At 44.1% G+C, this 25,959-nt stretch overlaps 1 protein-coding gene and 1 long non-coding RNA gene across 2 annotated transcripts in view; one reads left to right on the forward strand and one right to left on the reverse strand.

The window, feature by feature from the left end:
• Positions 1–24,292, forward strand: part of LOC306822758 — a 52,920-nt gene extending 28,628 nt beyond the window's left edge. Inside the window, exon 2 of the long non-coding RNA XR_013778950.1 lies at positions 23,814–24,292. This is a non-coding gene — a long non-coding RNA (uncharacterized lncRNA). The remainder of the gene's footprint in view (positions 1–23,813) is intronic.
• Positions 1–25,253, reverse strand: part of mmp24 (matrix metallopeptidase 24) — a 94,821-nt gene extending 69,568 nt beyond the window's left edge. The window contains exon 1 of the mRNA XM_079341888.1: positions 23,828–25,253. The gene's annotated coding sequence lies outside the window, so the exon portion shown is untranslated. The remainder of the gene's footprint in view (positions 1–23,827) is intronic.
• Between the last annotated feature and the right edge of the window lie 706 nt (positions 25,254–25,959).

Raw genomic sequence — 25,959 nt, forward strand, 5'->3', positions numbered from 1 at the left:
AGCAGTTCATCTACTCTGTCACTGGCATGTGACTCTTTATTACAAGAACTCAATGTGAACTGTGAATGTGAACCCGTTCCGGCAAAACCAGGCCTCTCGGCTGGCTCCGAAGCCTGAATAAAAGCGGCTCTATGGTTACGCTGTATAACTGGCCTGAGATGTGGCAGCCCTGCATGATCCCTCTTTTTACTGCTACGGGTCTGCTCAACACCCCCAACCTTTACAACACAACATGCACCACTATACAACAACTTCACCCAGGACAAAAAGTGCTCCCCAACAGCAAAAGCTTGCAGTTTGGCAAAAAGAAAAGAGTGATCGACACGATCAAACGCCTTCTCCTGGTCGATAGAAATGATACCCACATTGACTAAAATCAAATGATGGTCTGTAAAACCAACAGGAAGGATTTGACAGTTAGCTGCGCGAGTTATAAAAGAAGCAGACACATAAAGTCCATCTGACCTGGCTGCACTGACCCAACCATCTGATATTTTCACCCAGGTGAACTGTTTCGCTTCAGGATGTTTCATCCTCCACACATCCACTTAACTGGCCTCCTTTAGCAGCTGAGGCAGGAAAGAGGATGAGTAAGGATGGAGCTCCTGTCCTGTCCTGTCTATCAGTGCAACAGTTCCAATCCCCCCCATTATAAAAACCTCCCGACCACAGCTATCTACGCTGTCTTTAATAACTTAAACACAGATTAACATAATAATAATGATAATAATAATAATAATAATAATAATAATACATTTAATTTTCAGCGCCTTTCAGGTCACTCAAGTACACTGTACATTACATGAAAATACTCATTAATAAAGTGAACTAAAAGAAAGAGAAAGAAACATCAATCAATCAATCAAACAGGAAACAAAACAGAAGTGGCGAAGTTGAGGGCAGATTATAGTTAGATGGAGTATGCAGTTCTGAACAGGTGGGTTTTTGAGTCTGGATTTGAAGAGGGGGAGGGAGTCCAGATTACGGAGGTCAGGTTGGAGAGAGTTCCAGAGCTTGGGAGCAGAGTGACTGAAGGCCCTGCTCCCCATGGTGTTGAGGCGGGCCAAGGGCACAGTGAGGTGGATGGAGGAAGAGGATCTGAGGGAGCGGACAGGAGCGGCGATGATGAGGAGGTCAGATAGATATGGAGGGGCGAGGTTGTGGATGGCCTTGAAAGTGTAAAGGAGCAGTTTGAAAATAATTCTTTGGTTGACCGGGAGCCAGTGGAGATGCTGTAGGATGGGGGTGATGTGATGGTGAGAAGGGATTCTGGAGATGATGCGGGCAGCTTAATTTTGAATCAGTTGGAGTTTGCGGAGGGACTTTTGGGGGAGGCCGAAGAGGAGGGAGTTACAGTAGTCAATACGGGAAGTGACGAGGCTGTTGATGAGGATAGAGGCAGTGTGGGGGGTGAGGGAGGGGCGGAGACAGTTAATGTTACGGAGGTGGAAGTAAGAAGACCAGGTGATGCAGTTAATATGGGATTTGAACAACAGTGCAATGTGCTGTCGAGGATGACACCCAGGCTCTTAACATAGGGGGAAGAGGAGACTGAGGAGGAGTCGATGGTGAGGGAGAGGCTGTCAACTTTTGAAAGAGTAGATTTGGTACTTATGAGCAGTAGTTCAGTTTTATCGCTGTTAAGTTTGAGGAAGTTTTAGGTGAACCAGGATTTGATTTCAGATAGGCAGGAGATGAGGGAGGGAGGTGGGAGTGTGGAGTTGGGTTTGCAGGAGAGGCAGAACTGGGTGTCATCCGCGAAGCAGTGGAAATGAATACCGGATTTGCGGAGGATATGGCCGAGGGGGAGGAGGTAGGTATTGAAGAGGAGCGGCCCCAAGACAGAGCCCTGGGGCACACCTGAAGCAACCGGGGAGGGGTCGGATTTGAAGGGCTGTAGCTGTACGAACTGAGTGTGGCCTGTGAGGTAGGAGTGGAACCAGGTGAGGGGGGGGTGAGTGATGCCAATGGATGAGAGTCAACTGAGGAGGACGGCGTGTGAGATTGTGTCAAAGGCTGCACTCAGGTCGAGGAGGATGAGGATGGAGAGTAGGCCAGAGTCAGCTGCAGTGAGGAGGTCGTTTGTGATCTTGATAAGTGCTGTTTCTGTGCTGTGAAGGGGGCGGAAACCAGACTGGAAAGGCTCGTAGAGGTCATTGTGGGTTAAGTGTGAGTGGAGTTGGCAGGCGACTATTTTTTCAAGAATTTTGGAGATGAATGGTAGGTGTGTAATGGGGCGGAGACTATTGAAGTTGTTAGGATCTGAACCAGGTTTCTTTGGAATGGGGGTCACGGCTGCTGTTTTGAAGGCGGAGGGAACGACACCAGTGGAGAGTGACGAGTGAATAATGGCAGATATGAGAGGGAGTAAAGGGGACCATGGTTTGGTGCATACATATTAATAAAGGTAAATGTAAAACTTTATATTTCTGCCTTCTCCATCAGAACTCTACCTGCTAAGATCTCTGTCCTGGATAAAATATTCACATTTAGTGAGTGAGAGAATAATAATACAGCAACTCCAGCACTGAGATTAGAGCCATGGCTGTGAGCATACTGACCCTCCCACCATATTCCCCAGTCTGTCTCATTCAGGCTATCAATGTGGGTTTCCTGTAAAAATACAACAATCTGTTTAATAACCTCTGACTCTAAGGCTCTTTTCTGTGCACTTCATATTTAAAGAGCCAACCTTTAAGGCCTGCATATTAGAAGAAGAGAAAAAAGGAAATAAAACAGTCAAAAAGACACAGCAGAGAGGAAACACCCAGTGTTGTCTGATCATTTTCCTTTTTTGGAGTATTTAATTCTCTTTGTTTTCTTGGTCCCTTTAAGTCCCTTGGTCACCCTTTTTTCAGGGTGGTGACCTGTTTTCCCAGATGGTAGTGTCTCTCTGAATAATCTTTTAACATAACAAATAAGAAGAAAAATTCACTGATGTCCACTGACCTGCCAAAAGAATCATCTAAATAATAAAAATAATAATCATTAACCTCTTTAAGAGAGTACAGGTCTGCATTCTGAGAGACACTGTCTGCTACAGACCTACTGTCAGAGTCAACCTCACCCTATGAGTCTTCTTCTGTCACCTGACTGTTATCTGTTGCTGCCTGCACCAGGTCTGTCTGCAGCTCAGCGCCAGGTTGCAGCTCCTGCTCCATATCAAAAGTCTCCACCTGTCCTGCTGCTCCAGCCTCCCCCTGCTCTGTTGTACTAGGCTCCACTTCCCCAGATGTACTAGCCCCTATCTGTTCAGCACTACTTACTTTGTTCCCACCACTCTCCTTCCCTACACTCAATACACTTACATTCTCCCTCCCTGCTTTATCTCTTGAAACACTCGGCTGTGCCTCAGATGCAGAGGCTCCGCGTAAGGAGCCGGCCGCACGCAAGGAGCCGGCCGCTGCCGCTCGCAAGGAGCCGGCCGCTGCCGCTCGCAAGGAGCCGGCCTGCTGCCGCTCGCAAGGAGCCGGCCGCTGCCGCTCGCAAGGAGCCGGCCGCTGCCGCACGCAAGGAGCCGGCCGCTGCCGCACGCAAGGAGCCGGCCGCTGCCGCTCGCAAGGAGCCGGCCGCTGCCGCTCGCAAGGAGCCGGCCGCTGCCGCTCGCAAGGAGCCGGCCTGCTGCCGCACGCAAGGAGCCGGCCGCTGCCGCTCGCAAGGAGCCGGCCGCTGCCGCTCGCAAGGAGCCGGCCTGCTGCCGCTCGCAAGGAGCCGGCCGCTGCCGCTCGCAAGGAGCCGGCCGCTGCCGCACGCAAGGAGCCGGCCGCTGCCGCTCGCAAGGAGCCGGCCGCTGCCGCACGCAAGGAGCCGGCCGCTGCCGCACGCAAGGAGCCGGCCGCTGCCGCACGCAAGGAGCCGGCCGCTGCCGCACGTGGAGTGGCCTTGCTGCTCCTCTTGCCGCTCTCAGTCTCAGCGGGTCCCGCAATGTGCTGTCTGTGGACATGCAATCTGTTCATGGCCCACATCACCACACTTAAAACACGTCATGCTCCCAGAAATCTAGTACACCATGTAATACCTCTCCTCGTGTCGGCCACGGAAGGCCACATCCTGAGTTGACGAGTCTAGAAAAATAAACACTTGTCTACGCAGAGACTGAACATGCTTCAGTTTTTCATCTTTGCATCCCAAAGCAACAGTGCGAAACTCACTTGCAAACCATTTCAGCTCTCGTTCCAGCGCTTCATTCGGAATGAAAGGAGGAACGCCGGACACGCTTATCCGGGTAAAGGACACAGCCAGTGGGGAAATCTAAAGTTCACAAACACCACGAGCGCTTTGTTCATGCGCGAGGCATAAAGAATGTTTCGGTGATCCATCTGTTCTCCCACAGCCAGCAACACCTGCTCCACGGTGGAGCTGTGTGGGGGCAGGAGCCTCACTCTCTGTCTCTGTGACACAGGAGGTGTCTCAAAGGACGCCATCCTTGGCCACGAGGCACGAAAGAAAACATGGAAAAACACTAAACAGACTTTAAACAATGAAGTTATTAATACAACAAATAATGATAATGTAAGTAAAGAAAGAAACCTCCTTGCTCTTCACCAACAAACCACAACAGAAGAAGACATTGAAAAGAAAAAAATCTAAAGTTTATTGAATCAACTGAGTAAAGCACTCTAAAGATGTGAATCATTTGACTTAAAGCAGAGTATTTCACAAGTCTTTCAGCATGTTTGTGGAGGAAAATGAAAATCCAAGTCATGTAACTCTAATCCTCAAGATGTCCAACAACAGATCAAACATGACCAAGAAAGAAAAAGAAATCATTTGACAACTTCCAATAATCTTCACATCAGGAGGTGAAGGAACATGAAACTAAATCTAAACCATTTTCACAGTTTTTTTTTAAACATAAGTCAAATTAGACTGAACCACAGCAGGTCATCTAAACTCATCTGCCCTCTCTCAGTGATCTCAGGCTGCTGACGGCAGAGTGAAGGAATCATGTTGGTTGATCAGCAGCCTGAGGTTTCTCTTGATGTTTGAAAAATGATTCTTCAAGCCAATGATCGTTTCATATTTTGAGAAAACAATTTTTATAAAAGATTCCGTTACCTCATCACGTGAACAGCGATCATATTCATATGAGTAACGTACTCGACAGTCAGCTTCAGAGTTTATAATGAGACATTCGGTTAAACAATAGGCGCACCCAAACACGTCTCCTCTGGTTTTACTTCGCTTGTAAGTCTTGTAATTCTCAATCAAATGATCCAGGTCCATCATGTACAAGTTGACAGCAGCAGTGATCGTGTTTACATAGCCTGATGGACTTTTACCACTCTGAATGTTCAGTCGAGCCTCGTGAACCAACATCTGGACGTGGAAGTAGGCTCCGTTGACCCAGATCTTGAAGCCACGGGTGCTCATCTGCTCGTCGTGCAGCAGAGAGTTTCGGAGGATGGTGAGATGGTTGCTCAGCTGGGCTTCTAGTCTCCGCAGTTCCTCACTTAGACGTCTGTTGTCGCTCAAGTAAGTGCGATGGCGCCTCACATACTCAGACATTGTGTCCCGGACAGCTGAGGCTTTCTCTTCCCCAAAAACACGTCTGAATATGTCGTAAGAATCATCTCTTTGAGGAATGCTCTTGATGATGATCTCCATGATCATTGAAATCACCAACGCTCCAAGTCCAACAGCATTTGGGATTGCAGTCAATGGGGCCAAACCAGATCCCAGCCTGTCGATGAAGCCTGGCACCATATCAACCTGCAGGTTAGAGAAGCTCTGCAGCTCAGTGTGGGAGTTAATGCCTGAATATTTCAGCAGGGACTCATCTATGCCGATGTCTGGTAAGACGCATGGATGATTTAGAACAGCTTCATATGCACGAAGTGCAATCTTGTCGGCTTCTTCTTGTGACATAGAGACACCCATGTTTACCACTCAAGGCTAAAAGTAAAAATCTATCAGGAACAAAAGGAAAAGAACGCCAGGCAAGCTGTAGTGCAAGACATCAAATGCTGTTATCGCCCTAAAAAAAACCAGCAGGACGACACAGATAACCAACCAGACCTTTGGAAAGTGAGGCGTGTTTGTTGGCTTTTCTCCAATCTCCTCTTTTGACCGAAGTTCATAGATACACTGGTGCTCTCTGTATCTCTGAGTTTAATTTGGTTTAATATGTTGAACACCTCTAATCTTAAATGGAAAGCTTAACTCCCAAGATACGTCTTATTATTTAACCTTGAACTCACTCTGACAGAAATCACAGCCAAACTTGGAGGAGTCCCAGCGGTGGACCAAGAGATCAAAATGTACAAGAGGAAAGAATTTAGAGACATGTGCAAGAGGGGAGTATATACCACATGTTGAAGATAAATGGGGTCCTTGACATGGTAAAGTTTGGAAACCCCCTGTAATAGACTTTCTGAAGATCGTGTTGTGTCAAAAAAAGATGCACATATCAAGAGGAAGCTTTACAGCTGTGCAAACGCACATTTATAAACAATGTTAAAGTCAGCAGTTCTGTGCTGCACAGTCATCTGTTTGTAAAGCTCTGCAGCTGCTGTGTCATGAGTGAACACTAACACAAGATGGCAGCACAGGGAGGCATCGGTCACACACCAATCAAACCTCACAGCTTCAGATCAATATGTAGCATGGTTGTGACCTGTGTGTAGCAGGGTGCATTCACATCATTCTGACCTGACTCATCATGTTGAACTAGCAGGGTACCTCTGCACATTTATCAGGGTGAAGTTTAGAGATCACTGCACAAAGGTGGAGTTTTTTGGTTTGTTTACATTTGCACACCTGACTATTTATTTTTACGTTCATCTGTAACATTTCATCGATTGCTCTGCAACTGCAATTGAACACACTGAAAAGACTACATCCGGCATCCAACCTCCACGTACATCCTGAGAACGAACCATGTTGTGATGCAAGAAGACCATTTTCACACTGCTGTCCGCACCACTCCTCATTGTTGGAAGCCTACTAATCAAGAAAAATGTCTGATAAAAAGTTGAAGATGTACGCATGGGAACGTTTACCACGAAATAACTGAAAGCAGCCTCTCTGATCTTTAAAGTAAACCGATTAACAACAAATACATCTCATAAGTAAAGACATCTCCAGCTCGCTCTGCTCAACATTAATTAAAAAGCAATAGAGTCTACAGGGATCGTTTGAGAGGGAGCGAGTGTAAATCTGTGAATGTCTGTCTTTAAGGGTGGCTGTAGCTCAGTCTGAAGGGACTTGAATTGGGAACCGGAGAGTTGCTGGTTCAAGTCCCGATGCAAAACAAATATGGCGATTGGTCTGGGAGCTGGAGAGACGTCAGATCAATCCTTGAGCACCTCTGAGATGCCCTTGAGCGAGGCATAGAACCCCCACCACCAGCTCTGGGGGTGCACTCTCACATCTCTCCATTAATGCATTTCCACAGGTCCTGCTTGTGCATGTGTGTGATTCTGGAAAGATTTGTAGTAAACTTCAAGAAAGCAAGTTCAAGGAACACTCTACAGATATTTTACACCGTTTGCATTTCAACACCAAATTAAACTCAGAGATACAGAGAGCACCAGTGTATCTATAAACTTGGGTCGAAAGAGGGCACTGGAGAAAAGCCAACAAACGTGCCTCACTTTCTAGAGCTGTGATTGGTTATCTGTGAAACCACTGTGTATCTGTGTTTTGACTGGATTCATCACGACTGGTTTTACGATTATTTTATGGCATGTTATACTGGGACAAGTTCCATCTGATTGACAGGTCATGACTTCACTACACTTCCTACTATTGCTGCTCAGCGACAAGGACTCTGGGCAATTGCACCTACTGTATATCTAAACAACATATAGCAGTCCTATATTTACGTGGGTTACAAAAAGAACCAAGAAAAGACTGATCACTTAACATTGACTGATGTTTAGGAGGCTTGACTGATTCTTCTTCTGATAGTTTTTTCCAGCGTAGGAGAAGAAGGAGAAGAAGACATTTAAAAGAAAAGTAATCAAAAGTTTATTGAACCAACAGAGTAAAGCACTCTGTGACTTAAAGCAGAGTATTTAAACAAGTCTTTCAGCATGTTTGCAATGTGTCTACGTCCAGTACGTCATCATTTCATAACAAGCACAGAAGACATCACAGTGAAAGAACATAAAAGTGTCCAACAACAGATCAAACATGTAGACCCAAAGAAAAGAGGAAATCATTTGACAACTCCCAATAATCTTCACATCAGGAAGTGAATGAACATGAAACTAAATCTGAACCATTTTCAGTTTTTTAAACATAAGTCAAATTAGACTGAACCACAGCAGGTCATCTAAACTCATCTGCCCATCTGTGATCTCAGGCTGCTGACGGCAGAGTGAAGGAATCACGTTGGTTGATCAGCAGCCTGAGGTTGCTCTTGATGTTTGAAAACTGACTCTTCAAGTAGACGATCGGTCCATATTCTTTAAAAACAACATTGATAAAAGCCTCGTGCAAAGCAGCTTTATGGCAGATGCCATGATTAGCTGCATCATAAAATGACTTACAACTCTGCTCAGAATTCCAAAGAACACAATAGAAATGGCAAGTAAGACCGCATCCTCCGTCTACGTAGATATATGATGTACTTAGCTTGTAAGTCTTGTAATTCTCAATCAAATGATCCAGGTCCATCATGTACAAGTTGACAGCAGCAGTGATCGTATTTACATAGCCTGATGGACTTTTACCACTCTGAATGTTCAGTCGAGCCTCATGAACCAACATCTGGACGTGGAAGTAGGCTCCGTTGACCCAGATCTTGAAGCCACGGGTGCTCATCTGCTCGTCGTGCAGCAGAGAGTTTCGGAGGATGGTGAGATGGTTGCTCAGCTGGACTTCTAGTTTCCGCAGTTCCTCAGTTAGACGTCTGTTGTCGCTCAAGTAAGTGCGATGGCGCCTCACATACTCAGACATTGTGTCCCGGACCGCTGAGGCTTTCTCTTCCCCAAAAACACGTCTGAATATGTCGTAAGAATCATCTCTTTGAGGAATGCTCTTGATGACGATCTCCATGATCATTGAAATCACCAAGGCTCCAAGTCCAACAGCATTTGGGATTGCAGTCAACGGGGCCAAACCAGATCCCAGCCTGTCGATGAAGTCCGGCACCATATCAACCTGCAGTTTAGAGAAGAACTGCAGCTCAGTGTGGGAGTTAATGCCTGAATACTTCAGCAGGGACTCATCTATGCCGATGTCTGGTACGGCGCATGAGTCCCCTACAACGTTGTAAAAGATATGAGATGCAACCCTGTCATAGTCTTCTTGTGAGTAAGAGCTACCCATGTTTTCTCCTCAGTCTGAGTCTTAATGTTCTTAAAGAACCAAGAGGACACTGAACACCAGATGATTCGGAGTCTACTTATTCCAAATCAAATGATAGCCTCAAACAAAACCAGCAGGACGACACAGATAACCAATCAGAGCTTTGGAAAGTGAGGTATGTCTGTTGGCTTTTCTCCAGTGTCCTCTTTTGACCGAAGTTCATAGATTCACTGTTGCGCTCTGTATCTCTGACTTTAGTGTGTTGTTGAAATGCAAACAGTGTAAAATATCTGTAGAGAGCTGTGTTTTCAGCTGTGATCACTTCAACACTGACTAATGTTTACCACTCTGGACATTCAGTGAAACCTTCATGGATCATGGAGTAATTTTATTTAAACAACATTCAAGAAATCCTTTAAGACTTACTTTAAAATTATGCAAAGATGATTTCACAAAAACACTATAGAAACAACCATCATTCTAAACAGTGAGCACAAAACCTGTTTCAGAGCCCACACAGCTTTAAAACCATCCAGGTTGTTTGTCAGTCTAAAAAACGTGTTCAACCTTCAGATGGGCCACCAATAAACCCCACAAACAACGTACTCGCTCTTTCCAGCCTTTTTCAACCAGTTTGTTTTTTCTGCTTTTCCAAGATCGCAAATTTGGCACATACCAAAAACAAAATTGATTAAAACCAAAGTGTGCCTTTTCTTGGGAGTGTATTTTGGTCCAAAGACAAAGAGGGGAAATGAGAACACCTCTCCCAAACCCCCCACCCACTCCTGCAGCATTTTAAAAACCTCAACCAGTCGGGGACAGGACACCACCAGGTGGTCTAAGGTCTCTGACTGAGAACGGAAAGGACAACCCTTCCCAGTGGTTGGGTCAAAGTGAGCTCTGTGTCTGTTCATAGCTATCGCTCTGTGTATAATGCTCCATTGGATATCAGTCATCCGTTTCTCCACAGAAGGTTTATATAGGACCCACCAGCTGCCATTAGGGGACAAGTCTGAGCCTTCAGCATCCGTCCACCTCGACTCTCAGACTCCTGCCAGAAGAGAAATGTTCAGCACCTTCACACAGTGGAGTACAGCTGTTTACCTGTACAGGAGCTGAAGGTTCCCAGTGCTGGAGTCTCTTTAGTGTCAGAATAAGGCCTCTCTCCTCTCTCCATTCCCCCACCTCAGGCTGGTGGGGAAGCTCAGTCCTCCAGGCATCGATGACAGAATTGTAAAAACTTTTTAATCCATTAAGGCTGCACGAAGGGGACTTCATTAGGAATAGATGTTTAACGTAGCCGAGCCGTCCGACCCTCCAAAGCAGCACCTGGTCCACAGGAGATCAGCAGAAAGAACAGCTAAGCCCCATTTCCACACATCAGTCCGGTACGGATCAGTACAGTTTGGTACGGTTTGGTTTGATTAAGACCGATCCCGTTTGCGTTTCCACAGCCACCCGTGCCCTATTTGGTAGGCTGCGTGTAAGGCGGATGCCGGTAGCCGCTATGTAAATAGCGTCATATGATAGCAGCTAACCGCTAACAGTTAACTAATGAATTCAGAAAAGGAGAAAAACGCAACACAAACAAAACCAACGCTGGAAGACATCCAGCAGTTCATCTACTCTGTCACTGGCATGTGACTCTTTATTACAAGAACTCAATGTGAACTGTGAATGTGAACCCGTTCCGGCAAAACCAGGCCTCTCGGCTGGCTCCGAAGCCTGAATAAAAGCGGCTCTATGGTTACGCTGTATAACTGGCCTGAGATGTGGCAGCCCTGCATGATCCCTCTTTTTACTGCTACGGGTCTGCTCAACACCCCCAACCTTTACAACACAACATGCACCACTATACAACAACTTCACCCAGGACAAAAAGTGCTCCCCAACAGCAAAAGCTTGCAGTTTGGCAAAAAGAAAAGAGTGATCGACACGATCAAACGCCTTCTCCTGGTCGATAGAAATGATACCCACATTGACTAAAATCAAATGATGGTCTGTAAAACCAACAGGAAGGATTTGACAGTTAGCTGCGCGAGTTATAAAAGAAGCAGACACATAAAGTCCATCTAACCTGGCTGCACTGACCCTACCATCTGATATTTTCACCCAGGTGAACTGTTTCGCTTCAGGATGTTTCATCCTCCACACATCCACTAAACTGGCCTCCTTTAGCAGCTGAGGCAGGAAAGAGGATGAGTAAGGATGGAGCTCCTGTCCTGTCCTGTCTATCAGTGCAACAGTTCCAACAGTTCCCCCATTATAAAAACCTCCCCGACCACAGCTATCTACGCTGTCTTTAATAACTTAAACACAGATTAACATAATAATAATGATAATAATAATAATAATAATAATAATACATTTAATTTTCAGCGCCTTTCAGGTCACTCAAGTACACTGTACATTACATGAAAATACTCATTAATAAAGTGAACTAAAAGAAAGAGAAAGAAACATCAATCAATCAATCAAACAGGAAACAAAACAGAAGTGGCGAAGTTGAGGGCAGATTATAGTTAGATGGAGTATGCAGTTCTGAACAGGTGGGTTTTTGAGTCTGGATTTGAAGAGGGGGAGGGAGTCCAGATTACGGAGGTCAGGTTGGAGAGAGTTCCAGAGCTTGGGAGCAGAGTGACTGAAGGCCCTGCTCCCCATGGTGTTGAGGCGGGCCAAGGGCACAGTGAGGTGGATGGAGGAAGAGGATCTGAGGGAGCGGACAGGAGCGGCGATGATGAGGAGGTCAGATAGATATGGAGGGGCAAGGTTGTGGATGGCCTTGAAAGTGTAAAGGAGCAGTTTGAAAATAATTCTTTGGTTGACCGGGAGCCAGTGGAGATGCTGTAGGATGGGGGTGATGAGATGGTGAGAAGGGATTCTGGAGATGATGCGGGCAGCTTAATTTTGAATCAGTTGGAGTTTGCGGAGGGACTTTTGGGGGAGGCCGAAGAGGAGGGAGTTACAGTAGTCAATACGGGAAGTGACGAGGCTGTTGATGAGGATAGAGGCAGTGTGGGGGGTGAGGGAGGGGCGGAGACAGTTAATGTTACGGAGGTGGAAGTAAGAAGACCAGGTGATGCAGTTAATATGGGATTTGAACAACAGTGCAATGTGCTGTCGAGGATGACACCCAGGCTCTTAACATAGGGGGAAGAGGAGACTGAGGAGGAGTCGATGGTGAGGGAGAGGCTGTCAACTTTTGAAAGAGTAGATTATCGCTGTTAAGTTTGAGGAAGTTTTAGGTGAACCAGGATTTGATTTCAGATAGGCAGGAGATGAGGGAGGGAGGTGGGAGTGTGGAGTTGGGTTTGCAGGAGAGGCAGAACTGGGTGTCATCCGCGAAGCAGTGGAAATGAATACCGGATTTGCGGAGGATATGGCCGAGGGGGAGGAGGTAGGTATTGAAGAGGAGCGGCCCCAAGACAGAGCCCTGGGGCACACCTGAAGCAACCGGGGAGGGGTCGGATTTGAAGGGCTGTAGCTGTACGAACTGAGTGTGGCCTGTGAGGTAGGAGTGGAACCAGGTGAGGGGGGGGGTGAGTGATGCCAATGGATGAGAGTCAACTGAGGAGGACGGCGTGTGAGATTGTGTCAAAGGCTGCACTCAGGTCGAGGAGGATGAGGATGGAGAGTAGGCCAGAGTCAGCTGCAGTGAGGAGGTCGTTTGTGATCTTGATAAGTGCTGTTTCTGTGCTGTGAAGGGGGCGGAAACCAGACTGGAAAGGCTCGTAGAGGTCATTGTGGGTTAAGTGTGAGTGGAGTTGGCAGGCGACTATTTTTTCAAGAATTTTGGAGATGAATGGTAGGTGTGTAATGGGGCGGAGACTATTGAAGTTGTTAGGATCTGAACCAGGTTTCTTTGGAATGGGGGTCACGGCTGCTGTTTTGAAGGCGGAGGGAACGACACCAGTGGAGAGTGACGAGTGAATAATGGCAGATATGAGAGGGAGTAAAGGGGACCATGGTTTGGTGCATACATATTAATAAAGGTAAATGTAAAACTTTATATTTCTGCCTTCTCCATCAGAACTCTACCTGCTAAGATCTCTGTCCTGGATAAAATATTCACATTTAGTGAGTGAGAGAATAATAATACAGCAACTCCAGCACTGAGATTAGAGCCATGGCTGTGAGCATACTGACCCTCCCACCATATTCCTCAGTCTGTCTCATTCAGGCTATCAATGTGGGTTTCCTGTAAAAATACAACAATCTGTTTAATAACCTCTGACTCTAAGGCTCTTTTCTGTGCACTTCATATTTAAAGAGCCAACCTTTAAGGCCTGCATATTAGAAGAAGAGAAAAAAGGAAATAAAACAGTCAAAAAGACACAGCAGAGAGGAAACACCCAGTGTTGTCTGATCATTTTCCTTTTTTGGAGTATTTAATTCTCTTTGTTTTCTTGGTCCCTTTAAGTCCCTTGGTCACCCTTTTTTCAGGGTGGTGACCTGTTTTCCCAGACGGTAGTGTCTCTCTGAATAATCTTTTAACATAACAAATAAGAAGAAAAATTCACTGATGTCCACTGACCTGCCAAAAGAATCATCTAAATAATAAAAATAATAATCATTAACCTCTTTAAGAGAGTACAGGTCTGCATTCTGAGAGACACTGTCTGCTACAGACCTACTGTCAGAGTCAACCTCACCCTATGAGTCTTCTTCTGTCACCTGACTGTTACCTGTTGCTGCCTGCACCAGGTCTGTCTGCAGCTCAGCGCCAGGTTGCAGCTCCTGCTCCATATCAAAAGTCTCCACCTGTCCTGCTGCTCCAGCCTCCCCCTGCTCTGTTGTACTAGGCTCCACTTCCCCAGATGTACTAGCCCCTATCTGTTCAGCACTACTTACTTTGTTCCCACCACTCTCCTTCCCTACACTCAATACACTTACATTCTCCCTCCCTGCTTTATCTTTTGAAACACTCGGCTGTGCCTCAGATGCAGAGGCTCCGCGTAAGGAGCCGGCCGCACGCAAGGAGCCGGCCGCTGCCGCTCGCAAGGAGCCGGCCGCTGCCGCACGCAAGGAGCCGGCCGCTGCCGCACGCAAGGAGCCGGCCGCTGCCGCACGCAAGGAGCCGGCCGCTGCCGCGCGTGGAGTGGCCTTGCTGCTCCTCTTGCCGCTCTCAGTCTAGGCGGGTCCCGCAATGTGCTGTCTGTGGACATGCAATCTGTTCATGGCCCACATCACCACACTTAAAACACGTCATGCTCCCAGAAATCTAGTACACCATGTAATACCTCTCCTCGTGTCGGCCACGGAAGGCCACATCCTGAGTTGACGAGTCTAGAAATATAAACACTTGTCTACGCAGAGACTGAACATGCTTCAGTTTTTCATCTTTGCATCCCAAAGCAACAGTGCGAAACTCACTTGCAAACCATTTCAGCTCTCGTTCCAGCGCTTCATTCGGAATGAAAGGAGGAACGCCGGACACGCTTATCCGGGTAAAGGACACAGCCAGTGGGGAAATCTAAAGTTCACAAACACCACGAGCGCTTTGTTCATGCGCGAGGCATAAAGAATGTTTCGGTGATCCATCTGTTCTCCCACAGCCAGCAACACCTGCTCCACGGTGGAGCTGTGTGGGGGCAGGAGCCTCACTCTCTGTCTCTGTGACACAAGAGGTGTCTCAAAGGACGCCATCCTTGGCCACGAGGCACGAAAGAAAACATGGAAAAACACTAAAAAGACTTTAAACAATGAAGTTATTAATACAACAAATAATGATAATGTAAGTAAAGAAAGAAACCTCCTTGCTCTTCACCAACAAACCACAACAGAAGAAGACATTGAAAAGAAAAAAATCTAAAGTTTATTGAATCAACTGAGTAAAGCACTCTAAAGATGTGAATCATTTGACTTAAAGCAGAGTATTTCACAAGTCTTTCAGCATGTTTGTGGAGGAAAATGAAAATCCAAGTCATGTAACTCTAATCCTCAAGATGTCCAACAACAGATCAAACATGACCAAGAAAGAAAAAGAAATCATTTGACAACTTCCAATAATCTTCACATCAGGAGGTGAAGGAACATGAAACTAAATCTAAACCATTTTCACAGTTTTTTTTAAACATAAGTCAAATTAGACTGAACCACAGCAGGTCATCTAAACTCATCTGCCCTCTCTCAGTGATCTCAGGCTGCTGACGGCAGAGTGAAGGAATCATGTTGGTTGATCAGCAGCCTGAGGTTTCTCTTGATGTTTGAAAAATGATTCTTCAAGCCAATGATCGTTTCATATTTTGAGAAAACAATTTTTATAAAAGATTCCGTTACCTCATCACGTGAACAGCGATCATATTCATATGAGTAACGTACTCGACAGTCAGCTTCAGAGTTTATAATGAGACATTCGGTTAAACAATAGGCGCACCCAAACACGTCTCCTCTGGTTTTACTTCGCTTGTAAGTCTTGTAATTCTCAATCAAATGATCCAGGTCCATCATGTACAAGTTGACAGCAGCAGTGATCGTGTTTACATAGCCTGATGGACTTTTACCACTCTGAATGTTCAGTCGAGCCTCGTGAACCAACATCTGGACGTGGAAGTAGGCTCCGTTGACCCAGATCTTGAAGCCACGGGTGCTCATCTGCTCGTCGTGCAGCAGAGAGTTTCGGAGGATGGTGAGATGGTTGCTCAGCTGGGCTTCTAGTCTCCGCAGTTCCTCACTTACACGTCTGTTGTCGCTCAAGTAAGTGCGATGGCGCCTCACATACTCAGACATTGTGTCCCGGACAGCTGAGGCTTTCTCTTCCCCAAAAACACGTCTGAATATGTCGTAAGAATCATCTCTTTGAGGAATGCTCTTGATGACGATCTCCATGATCATTGAAATCACCAACGCTCCAAGTCCAACAGCATTTGGGATTGCAGTCAATGGGGCCAAACCAGATCCCAGCCTGTCGATGAAGCCTGGCACCATATCAACCTGCAGGTTAGAGAAGCTCTGCAGCTCAGTGTGGGAGTCAATGCCTGAATATTTCAGCAGGGACTCATCTATGCCGATGTCTGGTAAGACGCATGGATGATTTAGAACAGCTTCATATGCACGAAGTGCAATCTTGTCGGCTTCTTCTTGTGACATAGAGACACCCATGTTTACCACTCAAGGCTAAAAGTAAAAATCTATCAGGAACAAAAGGAAAAGAACGCCAGGCGAGCTGTAGTGCAAGACATCAAATGCTGTTATCGCCCTAAAAAAACCCAGCAGGACGACACAGATAACCAACCAGACCTTTGGAAAGTGAGGCGTGTTTGTTGGCTTTTCTCCAATCTCCTCTTTTGACCGAAGTTCATAGATACACTGGTGCTCTCTGTATCTCTGAGTTTAATTTGGTGTTGAAATGCAAAAGGTGTAAAATATCTGTAGAGAGTTTCTTCATGTGTTTTCTTAAAGTTTTATGCCCTGAATTTTACTACAAATCTTTACGGAACCAGTTATTATGGATACTGTAAAAGAAAAAATCATACTGAGAAGCATTAGAGGAATGAAAATCCTTGGGTCATTCAACACGTTCAGCTTTCAGGATGAAAGTCTTCAGTTGGTCACGCAACCATGATTTATGCCAGGGTTTCTGAACCATGGGGCCGTGGCCCTTCGAAGGGCCGCGAGCGCCACCTGCAGGGCCGCGAGGGGATAATATGTTTGCATCTGTGGGCCATCGTTGGCCTGCAATATACTCTCCGACCACCAGAGGCAGTATCATCAGTTAGTTAAGTAAGCCTACATCACGAGAAGGAGAAGAATATTTAGCTTAACGTCTATGGAGAAGTCTCAACTCTGCCTGAGTGAAAACGATGTAGTTGTCACGCCCGGCGAGTAGTGGGCAGTGGAACTTTACAACGCGACACTCAGCAGTATAACCACTTCCTCCACAACATCCTCCTCACCGGCTAGTTCTCCCAAGTCTTACCTAAATGCTGCGTATGGTCGCCCTGTGCTCGGGTAAAGGTTGAACTATTTGCCGCAAGTATTCGTTGCTCTTTCGGCGTCGACATACACAATGTATCATATCAAGGTTCTGTTTTAAAAGACGATACAACGCCAATAGCTGCTGAAGCACATAGCCACCGTCATTGTTGACACCAGACCGCTCTGCACTGGCAGTAGCAACAGTTGCTAACACGCACACCAGCGAAGTCCCCGGTTTACTATCGTCCTAGGTGAATCTATGTTTGTTGTTTACAGCAGATCGTCCATAACGAACACTGTGCTAGCTCAATCATCCACGCATGAAGTCCAAATTTACACACGTTCAAAGCTAAGGAAAACAACAAACGCAGATAGCATGCTACACAATTTAACTTTCCATTGACAGAAACATAACCGAGTTCTTCCATGTAATAAACACAAGGTGTAACTTCGAAATAATGTTTACTCCAGGTTATAACAACGGGCATGAATTAGACAATGTTTTCCTTTTTGAAATTTACACAGTTTCTCCTACTAATTGGACAATGTTCGTCTCCCTCGAAGAGTGCAGCGGAATGGTCTCTTCACATCCATTATCTCCTCTCTACTCAGTTATTTCTAAATGGCTAACACATAGAACTTTCCCAGACATTGATTGGTCTTGACCCGGAAGTAACTAAACCATGGTTTCGAACGAGAATTCACCAATGGGATTTTTGCATTGGATTTTGGATCATTACAGAAAATAAACTGTGGTAAACACATTTCTGATACGTAGTTGTTTTTTTCAGCTGTAGGTAATCTTTACAGATGAACACTATTTAAATGAAGTTTGAAGAGCAGTCGAGAGAAGTAAAAAGCTAACGTTATGCTACAAGCGAACTACACTGCGGACGGTTGATTATTACATCACGACCGTTATGCTTCATCAATCTATTCAACCGCTGTTTTAAATACACGAAAAAACTTCCAAATTGACCAGTGGGGGTCTAAACTAACATAGTTTATCTCGTCTAACAAAACGTCAACATCTCTTAAGCTTGTGTTAACCACAGACCTTATTTCACAAACCCATTCAAAATCCCCATTGACTTTTAATAATAATACATTTTATTTGATGACCTCTTTCAAGCCACCCAAGGTCATCTTATCTTTAGGGATAAAAGCATCAGAGATAAAAGCATAAAATGACACAGAATATTAAAACCAAACATTGACATAGAAAACAGAAGACAAAAGACAGATGTAGTGCGCAGCGACCAGTTAGTGTGAGTAAGTAGGCGGAGATGGATGGTCTTGTGTATGGGGGGAGGGAGTTCCAAAGTCTGGGTGCTAAGCAGCTAAAGGCTCGGGCACCTATGGTACTAAGGCGTGGTGTGGAGATGTTTAGCAGTCCGGCAGAGGTTGAGCGGAGGTGCGTGAGGGGCTGTAGTCATGGAGGAGGTTGACTGCAGTGTGTGTCACGTGATCACTCTGATGAAGACTGTAGAAGCAAAGGAGCTGAAATTTGTCAGGTAAAGAATTTTACCGTCTTGGCCTTTAGAAACAAACATTATTATAAAAATTGGTTTGTGATCATCGGAGAAATGGATGTCAGACAGGCTTTGACGAGGGAGGTGGGAAGAGCATCAAGCTGGCAGGTGGTGTTTTTGGCTTTGCGGATGAGTTCAGAGATGGTGTGTGTCAGGTACTGGAGTGAAATCAGAGAGGGAGCTGATGAGATGTCGGCCGGTAGTGATAATCCAAATTGGATCACTTGAGGAGGTGCAGGAAGAGGCCAGTTGTTGGTGAATGGTAGTCATTTTTGAGTTGAAGAAGTCCAGGAAAGCAGTGCACTATTCGGTTGGATATGTCTGGTTGGAGGGTTTTAGGAGGCTAAATTAGGTGGCTGACCTTTGCAAAGAGGACTCTGTTATTACCTGTACCAGTGTTGATGAGTTTGGAATAGTATGAAGATTTGGCAGTAGTAAGGCTATTCTTGTAGTGGTGCAGGTAGTCCGAGTACATTTGGCTGTGTATGGTGAGTCCGGTTTTTTGTACAGCCAATCCAGTCGACGGCCTGTGGCCTTGAGCTGGCGTAGGTCAGGGGTGAACCGGGGAGCAGTGTGATTAAATGAGACTGAGCGGGTTTTCAGAGGAGCCATGGCCTTAAGGGCAGAGGAGAGACAGTTATTGTAGTGAGTCACCAGGTCAGCAGGGGAAGATGCTGGGGGAGGGCTGGAGTAGGACCTGATCAGGGTGGAGAGATTTGTGGTTTTATATAATTTATGTTTCAGAAGGAGATAGTCCATTGTTCTTTGACTTTGTGAAGTTGAGTGTAAATGCCAAAACGTACAGCTTTGTGGTCAGAAATGGGAAAATCCATGATGTCAAGGTTGGTGGGGTTGATGTCAGTGGAGCAGATTAAGTCCAGTATGTGGCCTTTGTTATGGGTTGGGAGATTGACATGCTGTGTGATTTCGAGACAGCCCAGGAGTCATGTGAAGTTGTTGACAAAGGTACAGGACTGATTGTCGATGTGAATGTTAAAGTCGCCGAGGAGGATATGATCTGAAGTTTGTGAGCAGAGAGAGGGACACGTCTGCACTATATGGAACTCTGGGAAGTCAAAACTTTGTTGTGTAAAATTCTGTACATAAACTATTTCAAAGTTTCATTACTAAAAAGGGAGGGGGAGGAGGGAGGGGGCACACCTGCTCTTATTTGTAAATAATTGTATATTGTTAATTTTTTTTTCTCAATTTTACTTTTGTATGTTCACCTTTGCAACCTGTATTTACATTTTCAAGATTTCAAATGCTTCATTGAGTATGCTTGTGTTGTTTATTGCAAAAATTAAAGTACATTTTCAGATCAGATTTTTTTGTGTTTTTTGGCAAAATGTGTTGGTACAGTATGTCAAAGTTAAAAAACAATAGATCATATAATTTTGTGCTGAAAAACATAGGCATGGTAAACATTTTGTGATGTAGTACATGACAAAATCAAAAGTATTCAAAAACAGCAAAAATAGGCTCAGGACTCAAAGGGTTAAGGACAACTACAACTTAAAACTCATAAATGTACACCCTTAGAGATCCTAAAAGCCAGAGCTAGTAATACATGTACATACAATGTAATTTCATTTTTATAAAAATATTCCTCCCTGTTGTCTCTCTGTTTTTTGTATAATGTGTAATATTCATGTTTGACTTGACTCTGAGAAGAATCTCCCATCTGTAAACTTCTTGAATTGCCCCCCGGGGACAAATAAAGTTTTTTTGAATTGAATTGAAACAGTGCAGATCATAGACTGTAAAAATAATGGACGGGACAAGGTCCCCTGTGAAGTGAAGCTTTTTTTTTTAGATCGCCCCCTACTGACTGGCTGCAGTATAGGTCATAAACCCCGCCTCCTCAATGATAACAGACGGGACTTGGGTCAAACTGTTAAGTTAAAATACTCGTCACATAATTTTTTTCCAGACCTAAACTCTGCTGTGATCATTAGATATTATCACCCTACATGGTGTTCAAGTGCTCATTTTTCTGTGAAGTTTGTTTTAAATAAGTTATTTGAGGTTAAAAAACGGGATTTTACGTCACACATGGTGATGATTGACAGCTGCAGATCTTGCGTAGCGCTCTTTGTAAATAAGTAGTTACGTCGTGAAGTGAAGCCGAGACGCCACGGAGCTTTTCTGTTCAGTTTTTTCGTGTTTTTTGAGCTGGTGAAAGCTGTTTTTTCTGCAGTAAACTAATGTCACGGACCTGTGGACTCTAAGGGAGCTTTGCAGTTTTTACAGTAAGTAATAAAGTTTGATTTATGTGTCATTGCTTAAAGCGCTATCGAGCGAGCTAACATATTAGCAGTCTAAGCTAGGTTAGTTATCAGGTATGATTTATCTATTTATTTTACTTTTTAATATGAGCAAACCTAAGAACTGACATGATATGTTTCTTGATATTGTTATATCGTTTTTGTGAGTGGAATTGTATTTAAAACCAAAACATTGTAATTAAAATCAGCTCATAGATGCCGTTCATTGACTGTACAGTTATGTTTCAGTAAATAATAAATAGGTCTGATAAGGTTTTTAAAAAAGTATCAAGGACAAAAACAAAGATAAATACTATAAATCTGTATAATTACTGATGTGAACATGTTTACAGTCTGTGTAAAGAGTGTGTTATACAGAGATTAACATGTCACCATGCAGCCTGATATTTATAATACTGTATAATGAGGTAGAATATGTCTGTAGATATCAGGATCAAACTAAAGTAAGATCTGATTTAACTTCTGTCTGATTTAAGAGACTGACAGAAACATGAACACAAACAATCAGCGGTGGTGTAATATAATATTAACCGAGCATCACGCTGCTGTCAAATATTCAGCATGAGTTTACACACACACATTACCAATCCAATAATCACAAGTTGATCATGTTGTACATTTAATGACGCTTATTAATAAATTGTGTTATAACTTCACACAACCTGACACAGACTACAAAAACAGGCTGCTTGTTTTGGTGGTTAGGAGGAGACAGACAGGCTCAATAACAGAAGTCATAAAGATCACGTTTCTCCCAAAATTATATATTAATGTTTTTTATTTTGCATCTATAATCATTAATGAAGATTTTATGTCTTTTAATGGGTATTTCCCTGTTTTCACCAACATATTATACATTAAACTGAGGATTTCCTTTTTCTCATGTTCTCTCTCTCTCTTCCAGCTCGTCCTCGGAGGATTGGAGGACCTGACCACTGCTTCTCTTACCAGGGCGTTTGGTCTGATCTTACCTGGACGGCGGTCTGATGTGAAACACCTGAGCCACAGAGGACGCAGCTCGCACGTCCTGAGCAATGTTTGACAATTCATTCAAAAGCTGAACGGAAGAAAAGAGGCTGTTTAATACCGAGGTTTTTCTTATAAGCCACATTTTGTTTTTGTTATTTTTAGATTAATCTGCTTTAACTTTAAAATACTGTTCACTCATTTGCCTCTTTCAAACCTGTATAACCCACAACAACCTTAAATACTACCTCCATCTAACTGAACAATCAAGTGAAAGAAAGTAGCTTAAAATACCACACTATGTTTTTAAGCACAACCTGTATTTGATGTGATTGAATAAAATATAATAATGTAATTGCCTTCTCAGTCGTGTCTGTATCATACCACTCTACTGTCTTTATGTGCATGCTGTCTTTAACACTAACCTGCATTAAATGTTCAGCACTCGAGTGTTGAAGTACTTTTAAAGCTATTTGTTTCCCAGCTGTGACTTCTGTCATTGTCCAACAAGAACATGAAACATCATATGTTTTTACAGCTTAAAACAGGAGAGAAAAGGTTCAAATCAATGAATACTTTATTTGATTTATAACACATAGTGTGAATGATGGTTCAGTTATAAAAGTGAGGAGGTTGCTGGTTTGAATCCCTGTCTGACAGGAGTCTCTCTGTGAGGAGTTTGCATGCTCTCTTCCTTCCACAGTCCAAAGGTGTTCACTGAGAGGAGAACAAAGTAAGGGAGACCATCAGGTGAGCTGGCAGGGGTGTCTGTATCAGCCATCTTTCTTCTTCCTTGTGTCTAAAATGAGGATGATAAAAAAACAATGAGATAAACATGTTAGACAAGGAAAAGAACCAGAGAAAAGGTCCATACAAACAGAAACCTTAATGAAACAGATTCATTTACCAACTCCACAGTTATGCACAGAAACACATAGACTCTGTAAATGTGCATAGAACTGAAGTAACTACTGACAGCAGATATGACTTTAGTACTATGTGCACCACTACTTTCTATCATATAACATATTTTCACCAGCATATGTTAGATCTGTACACAGCTTATGTTGCTAACTTAGCTTAAAATAGTTTTAGTTCGTTTTTTGCCAAAAATAAAAGGTTTAATAACCCACAGAGTTAAATAAGATAGATAGATAGACAGACAGACAGACAGACAGACAGACAGACAGACAGACAGATAGATGGATCCTGAGGGAAATTCAAGGCATCCAGTAGCAATAAACAAGACATACAGGACACGGAAAAACGTTTAAATTCAATAATTAATATAAAAAGTGTGATTTTCTTAATTCCTGAATGAACTACGTTTGGTTATTTGACATGAAATATATGGTGGTTTTGTACTCACCTCTATGGTCGGTAGATGAATTTCTCTCCGTAAAGATTCTTAAGTTCTTGGCGTAGCTGGGCTGCGTAAGCTATCAGAGCGGTACGCAAAGTGGGCGGGGCGTGTTGCCAGGGCTCCTCCCGCCGGACCCTACTGCGCAGACTCTGGTTGCAAAATTCCAAGATGACAGCGCCCATGAGGGCCGTAAAAAAGCTTCACGAACGTAGAACGGAAACAGCTACAGTCCACACCCACTGGTGCAGATACTGTACTGAACTAACGAGTGGAGTTACACACCGTGACTCTCTGAGCAGCTGTCTGAAACCGTCCTTATGAAACGCACTATACATTCAAAAGTCTTTATAAATTACAGCAGAGAAGTGTTTGTATCATCTCCTGAGCTCGTTAACAAGCTGAGTGACCGTGAACGCATCATTCGGTCTGACGCTGTGGAGCGAGTTTAGCTGTTAACTTCTTGTCATGTGTTCATGGACATTGGTCGTGTAGCTGCTGTGTTTTACCTCGTTTTTGTGAATCTAGGAGGATTCATGTCCAACTCCAGACTGCCTGGTGTTTGGAAAAAACCCCATAATATTTCCTTAAGCTTTGCTTCCAGTTTAGCTCACGGAGTTTCTCATCTTCTTCCACGCTTGTTTGTTTTGATTTGGAACATGCCGTGCATCACGTGGTTTTGCGTCTACTGCCCCCTGCTGGCTTTAATGGGAACTGCGTCTTTCTAAACGGTATTCACAGCTTCGCGGCTGTATCAATACTGTAAAATCTGCATCGGTGCCCGTATTGGCAAGGAGCACATTACAATATATTGCCATATCGATTTTTTGAGTACAGGCCAAGTGTCAATGCTATCAAAACAACCTCCTTCCCGCATTTCATTCCCCATTCTCTCTCTCCGTATGTGGACTCTGTTTACTGTCCTGTTTCTACAATACACGCACAAAACATATAAAAATAAATATTAACAAAAATAGAAAGAAAAAGGAAATAATCTGGCAGACAGATTGTGAGCATCTGGAGGTAAACCCAGATTAGAAAGGTCAATTGTGTCTCAGAATGCTGAGAGGACAATAAACATGGCTTCCTGCCACACATGCACACTCTCACTATAGAAATCTGAACTATGGGTATTTGCCATGTCAAAGGCAGGACTAGAGTTCAAATCTACTTGGTGCATTGTGTTAAAACAAGCTGCTTTAAACTTTCTTTTAATTTCAATTGATTTCATGTTGGTCCTTTAAAAGTAAGTGTGGCGTTGAACAAGGTAGATGGAAAATGGATTTAAACTAATCTTCTGACGCAAAGTGGATGACATCTATGGGTTAATTGGGTTATTTCTTTTCTTTTCTTCTCTTTGAATATGTCTTATTTTACTCATTGTTCATTTTATTTATGTGTTGGCTGTGCCAATGGCTGCTGTAAAACAAATTGCCCCCCAGGGATAATAAAGAATAATCAATCATCAAGTTTTCAGACCCACTGCAAAAAACAGTGGCCCAGTTTAGCCACCCAAAAGTCCGGCTTCGCCCCTGCACACACGCACAGAGAGAGAGTAATCACATACAAACCATACAAGAAATAGTCCTATTTTTGGACTCAGGGAGAAACGCAGTCAGAAACAAAGACTGCCAAGGACACTTACTGACATAGACAAATACTCTTTGCAATCCATTATAACCCCCAAGAACAAGCACCAACACTCAAGGTCTGATATGTGCACACACAGAATAGCTTTGAGAGGCAGGAAGAACGCTGCATCCTGAAGATAACCGATCAGGGTTCACAACAAGCCGATCCTCAGTGTCGCTGCAGGAAATGCTGCTGCATCCAAGTAGGACGCTACGTAATGTTTACAGTGAAACAGCAGGACACTCTTATTGATGCAGTATTTGGTGGTATACACATGAGGTTTGCCTTGATGTTGAGAGTGGCGTGAGAGCTGTATCTCAGGTGTGGAAAAGATTGTGGGACACATCGTCAGTGGTGTACCTTTTGAATCAGGGGGTATTTTTACCTTTTAAAATCAAAAGAGGGGAGACGGATCCGCCAAGCAAACATTGAGTCAAGCCAAATCAAGTTTATATAACACATTTACAATTTTTGTGCTTTACAGGCACACACACATATACTTACCTAGACTAAAAATAGTCAGGGACTCAAATCATCAAAAGGGTAAGAAAATAAACCATTCTTATAAATAAAGTAAGTCATGGACTTGGACCCAAAGGATAAGGGTCAGGGACTCGTAAGGAAAGAGTCAGGGACTGAATAAGGAAAGAGTCAGGGACTGAATAAGGAAAGAGTCAGGGACCCATGGGGGGTCTTAACTAACATAGTTTATCTCATTTAGCAAAAACGTCAACAAGCTTGTGTTAACCAAAGATCTTATTTAAGGCATCTAACCACAAACCCATTCAAAATCACCATTGACTTTTAGAGTTTAGAAACCATGGCGCTAAAATGCTAACTCACTTTTGGAATTTAGGGCTCCTTCCTGTGCCAGTCGTTCATGGTCAGATCTAAGGTGAACTAACGATGGAACAAATACAACAAGCTGTAGTTTGTACGTTAAAACTCGCCATTTTTTCTTTTTTGAGCCATTTTGTTCTTCCTGCATTTGTTGCTGCAGCGGGGTAAC

This window comes from Symphodus melops, assembly GCF_947650265.1.
Source record: "Symphodus melops genome assembly, chromosome: 4".
Lineage (NCBI taxonomy): Eukaryota > Metazoa > Chordata > Actinopteri > Labriformes > Labridae > Symphodus > Symphodus melops.